This window comes from Mirounga leonina, unplaced genomic scaffold, assembly GCF_011800145.1.
Source record: "Mirounga leonina isolate KUSES-001 unplaced genomic scaffold, KU_Mleo_1.0 Mir_169, whole genome shotgun sequence".
NCBI classification, from domain to species: Eukaryota; Metazoa; Chordata; class Mammalia; order Carnivora; family Phocidae; genus Mirounga; species Mirounga leonina.
Window position 1 is genome coordinate 12,654,660 of NW_023270431.1, and position 9,256 is coordinate 12,663,915.

At 35.5% G+C, this 9,256-nt stretch overlaps 1 long non-coding RNA gene across 1 annotated transcript; it reads right to left on the minus strand.

The window, feature by feature from the left end:
- Window positions 1-779: 779 nt before the first annotated feature.
- LOC118017418 lies at window positions 780-8,908 on the minus strand. Its single transcript, XR_004681145.1, has 3 exons — window positions 8,817-8,908; window positions 2,701-2,873; window positions 780-898 (listed from the first exon to the last, which is right to left on the minus strand). It is a non-coding gene; the product is annotated as an uncharacterized LOC118017418 (long non-coding RNA).
- Between the last annotated feature and the right edge of the window lie 348 nt (window positions 8,909-9,256).

The following is a 9,256-nucleotide window of genomic DNA, read 5'->3' on the forward strand; positions in this document are numbered from 1 at the left end:
TATTTCTGTCTCACCACTGTAGTTTAAATAATGTTGAGCTAAAGTACAGAAGGACTTCATTGGAATAAGCAACAGATGCAGTGAAACTCAGATACATTGATGATGATGTTGACGATACATCCAGCACGTACACAGTACTTACTATTACCTGGAATTGTTCTAAGATACATAGAGAATAGACAGATGATAGATGATAGATAGATAGATAGATAGATAGATAGATAGATAGATAGATAGATAGATAAATAGATAGATAGATGATATATGACACATGTATATATGTAGAGATATATATACGCAGATATAAACACAGAGAGAGAGAAAGAAACAGAAACAGAGAGAGAGAATATCTTTACCACAATTCCTTATGTGGTAAATACTATTAACTCAATGTCAAAAATAGGAAATCAGCACCAAGTATCTAATAGCTTTTTATGATCAAATAGCACACAAGTTGTGGAGGCAGGGTTCAAAATCAGAAGCAGGAAGGCCTTGAAGTCTACATGCTAAACCTCTACACCAAAGTGGATTTCACTGTTCATTAAAGCCCCAAACCTTTATAAAGAAGAAAAATTCTGAGTTGCATCCTCTAAATCTGCCTTCAGGCAAATAACTTTGGTCATGTTATTTTTATTGCTTCTCACTCCAAAGTGGTTCAAACACTTGACAGACTTCAAAGTCTGCCATCCTTCAGTTTGAATTCTGCCCAAACACATCATTTACTCCATGTGTGATTTGGGGTTAATCACTTACCTTTCCTGAGCATCAGTTTCCTCATCTCTAAATAATCAGGAATAATCATTTCCTTTTCCTATTGTATACAGAATTTTTTTTTCCTATTGTATACAGAATTAAGCAAAGATCAATTTTATTGTTTGTGAAGTTTTTGGCGTAGAGCCTAGAAAGTGGAAAAAGCAGAATAAATGGCATTATTATTAATATAATTGTTGCCATCATCATCATCATCTTCTTCTTTGGCATGGTGTTCAGGTTTTTTAGGCAAGTGAATAATATGAAATAAGCATTTCCTACATATATATTGAATAATGAATAAGTATTCATATTATCCTGCAACAGCTTATAGAATATCAACTCTTTTGTATCAATGCTTTTACTGTTCTAGAGAATATTAGCCCTATACATTAAATTAAGAAAGTATGCTTGGGATATGCTTGGGATTTCTTGGGATACTTCATTTGTATTAATACATCCATGTTCAATGTGTACCCACCACCCAGCATTCCTTCACTGAACCAAAGTTGTATTCTTAACTGTATCCAGCCCGTATCTTGATCCAAGTCTTTGGATCCATCTTTTTCTATAATAAGTGACCTAAGAACTTCATAATTAACTGCACTTAAATATGTTTAAGGAAAACCAACATCTAACACAAGAAACACTTTGCTTTTGAGCCATCTTTGAGGAGTGAAGGCCAATTTTTAGAGATTCCAAATTCTTCATTTAGATAGTCTCCTGATCTTGAACACATCTAAAAAAATTATAACTATATGTGTAAAAAAAAAAAAAAAAAAACCACCACGTTGGTGACCCTGCCTTAAACAGATTTAATATTGAAATTATATTGTAAACGTAGTAACAAAGACCCATGTTTTCTTTACTAAGAGAAAAAAGTTTCTCTACAGATTCTTCAGTTTCTTCCTTTTTCTTTTTTTTTTTTTTTTAATTAGTGACAGCAAGGATACTGACCTCCATATGTGAATCTAAGAGCCTGAATATCTCATTTGGTCCAACAAACACTTATATAGTACCTACTAATAAAATTAGCAATTATTTATTATCCATTTCACATTCGATAGGCCTTTTAATTTTGGAAATAATCTCATAAGGTATCTTATGGGAGACAAGGCAGTACATCCATTCAAAACAGAAGGAAACTGGGGCACTGGGGTGGCTCAGGTGGTTAAACCTCCAGCTCTTGATTCCCACTCAGGTAATGATTTCAGGGTCCTGGAATCGAGCCCCACATTGGGCTCTGTGCTCAGCAGGGAGTCTGCTTGAGATTATCTCTCTCTCTCCCTCTCCCTCTGTTCTCCCCCCACTCTCTCTCTCTCTCTCAAATAATAAATATTTTTTTTTAAAAAAAAAGAGGAAAACCAAGACCAAACAGATGAATAGTACAAAACACACAAAGCTGTCACTGCAAGTAAGACTTTCAATCTACTACAGTGGGAGACAACCATGAACACAAACAGCTTTATACAAGGTATGACATAAGCTAAGCAATATATTGTTTATAATTAGTCAAACAAGATGTCTAATTTTGACCTACAATGTTAAAATCCTATGAGTGAAAGTATAATTGAATATAACCCCAAAGGGCCTATTGAGAAAGGACTTATCACAACGGAGTTGGCAGTTCATATGACTGTACATTGGAGTGCCTTAGAGCCCTAAGGATGAAAGCACTGTTGATATTGGCATAAGACCAAGCTGCTTCTAAGAACAAATTTAGAGCAGAAATCAGTGCCCTGGTTGTTGTAACATATCAAGAATACACCCCAAATGGAGACTAGAGCAGCAGGGCAACACCATGTGTCATATGCTAAAGGATACCATGGGAGACCAAAGAAAGGTCTTTGAAGAGTCCCATCTCTGTGAAGATCTATTGCAAATGGTCTATGAATTTGTACACAACCCAAGAGTGTCTAGCTGAAGTAGATAGGGGGAGTCAAAGTTCACCTCTAATCCTTGTGCCCTGATGCTTGACATTGAAGCCAAGGTACAGTTTTTACTGCACAAAATATTCATCGGTCCCCATGGATCATCCTCTTCTAATTCATCATCCCACTTCAGGAGTCTATCTTTTCATTCAAACCTAGTAAGCCAAAGAATTTGGGCCAATTTTTCAATTCCTAAAATAGAGAAAACAACCACAGTCATAATATGGTACTGTAGTAGTTGGTTATATGATTGTAAGTAAATAAGCGGTCTAATTCTTCTGAGCAACGGTTTCCTAAAACATATATTGACATAGTTGGAATAAGTAATCTCAAGTGTTCTTTCATCCCTGATATCTTGTAGTCCTATGCTTTGGAATAAAGGAAGATAGTATGTGAATAGAAAAGAAATCATGAGCATTGACATGGAGCAGCTCTGGGTAGAAATCCACATTCAGAATACTTCCTTCTTGAATGGTTTTAGATGCACCATTTAATCTGAGTTTTAGTTTACTCACCTGCAAAATGAGGATAATGATTCTTACTTCATAAGAACAGGCAAAACTGAAGAACAATGAGTTCCAACATAAATATTTTGTTAAAGTCATTGAAGTAAAAAACTGCTTCCATTATTTGTCTGCCCTTGGTAAAATAAAGAACCACAGAATAAAAATTCACACCCACCCCCATATCAAATCTCCCCTCCTCCCAATCCTAGAAGGTTTAAATCTATAGATAAACTTCTTTAAAAAGATAGTAAAGAAGAAAGGAAGGGATAGAAACAGATGGAAGAAAGAAAGAAGGAGAGATGTGGGGAAGGAAGGACAAGTCTTTTTATTCTAGAAGAGAATCATGGTAGTACAAAGATATACAGGCCATGTGATAAATTACTATAAAAATTAAATTGTTAACAGCTGTATATAGGAGGTATGACCACAAAAGGAACAAACAAGCAGCACAAGAAATATTTAACAGGTATCTGTATAGAGAAAAGATTCAGCATTAACATGTCATATTCTCAGGAGTGTCCTTAAAGGATAGGAGTGCTATACTATTTTCCAGGAATACTGGAAACACTGTGGGCACAAACCAAATCCTATTTGAATCTTGATGCCAACACTTGTACTCCAGTAATGTGACTTGGGGCCAATTATTTACACTTTCTTAGACTTAATTCCCTCATTTATCAAGTGTAGATAATGCTACCTACTTCTCTAATTAAGTCTGTTGCTTACTAACCAGGCAACCCCATGACAAAATCAATGTAAACACTCCCAGCCCTGTTTCTGAGCCCTAAGTATTGTCTCTTCTGAGGATTAAATATAATAATGTATTGAAAGTACTTGCACATAGTACTCATTCAATAAATATCACCTTTATTAATATTAAAGGTTAGTATAAAAGTACTCAGGTTACATTCAGTTAAGGATATTTATCTATGGATACCATCACTTCAATTATTTTAACACCCTATGATTTTTAGCTTTGTGAAATTAAAATATTTATGTTTCCCTCAAAAACTCGGAAAAGTTACATGAAGATAAAGAATTTTCTACAGATTCTGTCACTTTTCATGGGGCATAGGAGAAACATGGCCACTTCAAGATTCACTTTTCCCATACAAGTCAAATCCTATTACTACCATTTCTCAATATTAGTCAATTTATCCCAGCAAGCAAGCATAGTGACACAAGCCGCACCTGCCTAAAACACAAGCAGAAGAGGCGGCCATCTTTGTGTGCACCCTGAACATTGTTCTTCACAAATCCCAAAATGATAATGCCCCAACAAGTACCCTTTTATCTTCTCAGTACCTGAAATTCCGAATTTTAGTGTTTGAGTTCAAAGCTATGATTCCTCTTATTATGTTCAAATACTCCTGAAAACCATACTTTTTAATATAATCATTGGGTCTCCATACTTATTCTCCTATGCCATCATGATTTTGACCAACTGCCTCCCCTGATATAGCCAACCTTATAATCCAGGTGACTCTTCCACTGCTTTTTGGTTGTGTACTTAAAATCCAAATGTTAGCCCATTTGAAATTTGAATCAGCTCATTACTGATTAAATGATCAGTAATAGTATTCAGGCTATAAACTAAACACTATTTTATTATTATAAGTAAATATGTAGGCACATTGTACAGATTTTGAAAAATACAAAAGTTAAAGAAGAAAATCAGTATCCCTTTCCACTCAGAAATATCTTATGTGAATAGCAACAAAAAACTCATACCCGGGGTGCCTGGGTGGCTCAGTCGTTAAGCATCTGCCTTCGGCTCAGGTCATGATCCCAGGGTCCTGGGATCGAGCCCCGCATCAGGTTCCCTACTCAGCAGGGAGCCTGTTTCTCCCTCTCCCTCTCCCCCTGCTTGTGATCCTGCTCTCACTTTGTCTCTCTCTGTCAAATAAATAAATAAAATCTTAAAAAAAAAAAAAACATTATTAAAAAAACAACAACTCATACCCTACTATTTTCATATATCCTAAGTATTTTCCCTGGTGATTAAATATTGTTGTAACTGTTCTAATGAGTGTGTAACATGCATTCACACATTTGTACTATAATTCATTTCTTTTTTTTTTTTAAAGATTTTTATTTATTTATTTGAGACAGAGAGAATGAGAGAGACAGCACATGAGGGGGGGGGCTCAGAGGGAGAAGCAGACTCCCCGCCGAGCAGGGAGCCCGATGCGGGACTCCATCCCGGGACTCGATCCCGGGACTCCAGGATCATGACCTGAGCCGAAGGCAGTCGCTTAACCAACTGAGCCACCCAGGCGCCCTATAATTCATTTCAACAACTCTTACTATTGATGCCAAGTTTTTGGTATCATAAATGGCATTACAATAAATATAATTATAAATAAACATGAGAATTATATATTATTTTAAAATAGCTTCTTAAGAGGGGAATTCCTGATCCAAGGTTAATAAATAGAGCTACCTTTGGTAAGTACCTTATTTTACTTTCCAGGAAGATTGTACCAATTAACATTAAATAAGATCACTGTTTAAAATATTTCCTTCCAGTAACAGGGGTGCTCCTCTGGCTGAGTCGATGGAGCATATGATTCCTGATCTCAGGGTGTGAGTTTGAGCCCCAACCATTGGGGAGCGGTTAAAATTTAAAAAGTAAATAAAATATTTCCAGTAACATTTATTTTTAGTTTAATGGAACTATAATTCATGTTCATTGCAAAAACTTTTGAAAATACAGGAGAAAATTTTTTAAATCTACTAAAAATGTATATCATTTATAATGAATAATTGTTCCCCTTTTCACCAGAGCTTCTGTGTGTATATTATACACATATTTTTTAAAGGACAATTAAGAATATATACTTCTGAGCTCTACTTTTTTTTTTTACATTGTATTATGAGTATTTTCTAACGTTCTTTTTTTTTCTTCCCTATCTCAATCAACACCACTATCTACCTTGTTGTCCTCATCAGGAACAGAGGAATCACTCCAGGCGTGACTTTCTTTTATCCAACATCAACAGCTTACCAGCCCTCAAATGTCCACCTTAAAATAACCCTCATGAGCCTCAGCTTTCCTCCAACACTATTTCCACTGTTTTTCTCACTCATGTTATTGCAAATGCCGTCCACTGGCTCTTTCTATGTCATTTCATATCCCATACTCCACGAGGTTGGAGAGTGTTCTTTCTATTGTTGAAATAAAACCCTGTCATTCCCATGTTTACAATGATTCATTTAAGATAAAATCCTGGTTTTTCAATGTGACATTGTTCGCATTTACTTCTTTGGCTTCAAGTTGCCCTCAGGCAATGCCAAACCACTCGCTGTGTGTGTTGCTCCTTCATGAGTATGTAAATTCCATATTGGAAGGCTCCCATAGGAACTAAGAACTGGGGGTCTGGAGGCACACTGCCTACATTTAAGTTCTGGCTGTGCCCACTGACTTTGGGCACAGCTGACTTTGGGCAATTCACTTAACTATTTTGTGTATTTCACATGTAAAATTAGGATCGCAACAGTGTTTATCCATGGGATAGTTACGAAGATTGAAGGAGTTAATGTTTGTGACATACTTAAAATAATAACCAACACAAGCAAGCGCTATGTGTCTATTAAATAAAGGCTTTTATTTTGCTTGTTATATTGCTTAGTTTATTCAGCCTGCTTAACTTTGAGACCTCTCCAAAAGTGTTTCCTCTGCTTGCTTCTACTCTTCTCCCTTGGTCCTATCACTTTTCACACCGAGTTGATACTGTCTACATTGGTGACTCTCAAAACAGACAGTTGTCTGAGAGGAAAGGTCATTGTTCCTCTCTTCACCCCAGCAGCTAGCACAAAGCCTAAGCAACGCCCTGCTGCTTGTGGTCAATCAGTATCTGTCTTGCAAATGAAAAGTATTTTATAACTGGCAGTTTTTATTAAGGTCTTGTTCACCACTTATTCTTTTTGTGTGCAATATGTTTTCAAGACCCTAGTTAATATCTTAAGAGCCCAACCTCACATTACAATAAATTACAAACTTATAATCTAATTTTAAAAAGAAACTGAGTCAAAATCCACTTTTATCTAGTATTTTGCTGTGTTTTTTTTTTTCCATAAAGCAAACAAGTAGCACATGCTACATAAAAACAGTGCAAGTTAACAACCAACCAGCCATATTTCTGAGATCATAAATTGTAGCAATCAGAACTAAGTACAATGAGAAGATGTGAAGGAAAAAAAAAGACATAGACCTTACTTTAAAAGATCTTGGGTCTCTCTTTGGTTTCAGAACACACATCTACATGATTATTTAGGAATACCTAAAATCCTGTAACAGGCTATAATTCAAAGAATAAGCAAATTAAGACAATGTAGTATCCACAGGTTAAAAGAGGCCATAAATGGAATGAGCAGGACAGACTCAGCTCCACAATTAAATGGTTTAAGGGAAGTGAGATTTAATTCAGATTTCAAAGACAGACCTTTGTACAAGAATTTTAATAGAGAAGGCTACAATAGCTAAGGGAGATGAATAGCACACTTAAAATCGTAAAAGTGGAAATAAGATGGATAAACTGAAAGCTTTTGGGGGGACATAAAGCAATTGGCAAATTCTCTCTCCCTGACAGTCTATCAGAAAATGAAATAGGTGAGTACACTACAAAGCCTGGAAATCTTTTTCCACTTGAGTCTTCAATTAATAGGAAGTTAAAGCACTTTGTAAATAAAGAGGTCATAAAAATATTTTTATAACCCCATTAACACTAATGTTCCTATTAAGTTTATAACAACAATAATGGTAAATCATACCATAATAATACCATCACAACTGATTGTAATGAAAAGGATGAAGATTACCACTATATTAATAGACAAGGGGAAATAAGACAGGAGGACAAATGTAGATCTTCTAGATTATGTTATTTATATACTTGAAAAACTGAACACCTGGGCATCTAAAAAGAATTATCCCCAAGAATATGCTATTCCTTTCCTAATAAAAAGAGCTTCAAAGGAAAATAAATAAATTCCAAAGTCTTTTTGGTCTCCCAGTCACTCTTATACAAGAGGAATTTGATGAGTTAAGTACAAATGCATAAGAGACATGTGGATTGCATTTTCTTTAAAAATACACAAGGGCTTAAAAATTAAGGAGAAAAAGTGTTTGGCACAATGCATTTTTCATGAAGCCAAACCAAAAACATTCAAGACCGTTTCAGATTGTAGTATGACCTTCAACATTGTTGTGTTTATATCTGTTAAATTAATCTAAAAATAAACACTATTTTTAAGTAGGAGAACTGAAGCAGTAAAATATTCGCCAAGCTATAGATTTAAATGAATAATTTCTTAAAAGTTCTGCAGAGTTTTTTTTTTTTAATAGTCTCCTATCCAGAGATGCTCAAACAAATGCCCACCATATGTGTCATACTCTTTGTCTATTCCATTATTTCTTCATAATGTTTCTGGTTCACGTAGTAGAGGAGACAACATCTGAATATGTGTAAGAAAAATGTCAACCCTCCCCTAGTGGTAGGATTAACTTAACCACAACTTGTGATCTTCAATTGGTTCAAATGTATTCTCAATCTGAGTCCATTTTTTTATATTTTTGGCCTGTGCTTTGTTCCAATCTCTCCTATGTATTTGTTGCAAAGACACTTACTGAGATGACATTTTGTTCCTGTAAATAGGCAAGAATGAAACTTGAATAGCTGGTTGAGCTTCACTGGTGGGTGAGTCAAAGTGATAGAACACACATCAGGACAGGCAACATCCATCTTGACAGCCTGCAACAACAGTGGAAAGAACAATGAAGTGAGAATGCAAAAATTGGTGCTTTTATTTTCATTGTTTGCTGCTGGCTCACCTGGTGCCTCTATTTGAGCATAGCATTTCAATGATTTGGGGCTCTTGCTTTGTTCTTTTTGAACCAGAATTATCGTAATGGACATTTTGCTATTCCTCAAATTACCCCAGTCATCATTCATGGTCCTTATCTCCTTCATCCCTTGTATACCAAGCATGAAGTCTTGTCAATGATGACTTTGCACCTTTCCTCAAAGACATCCTTTTTTTTTATTTTTCCATTACCTGCTTCCAAAA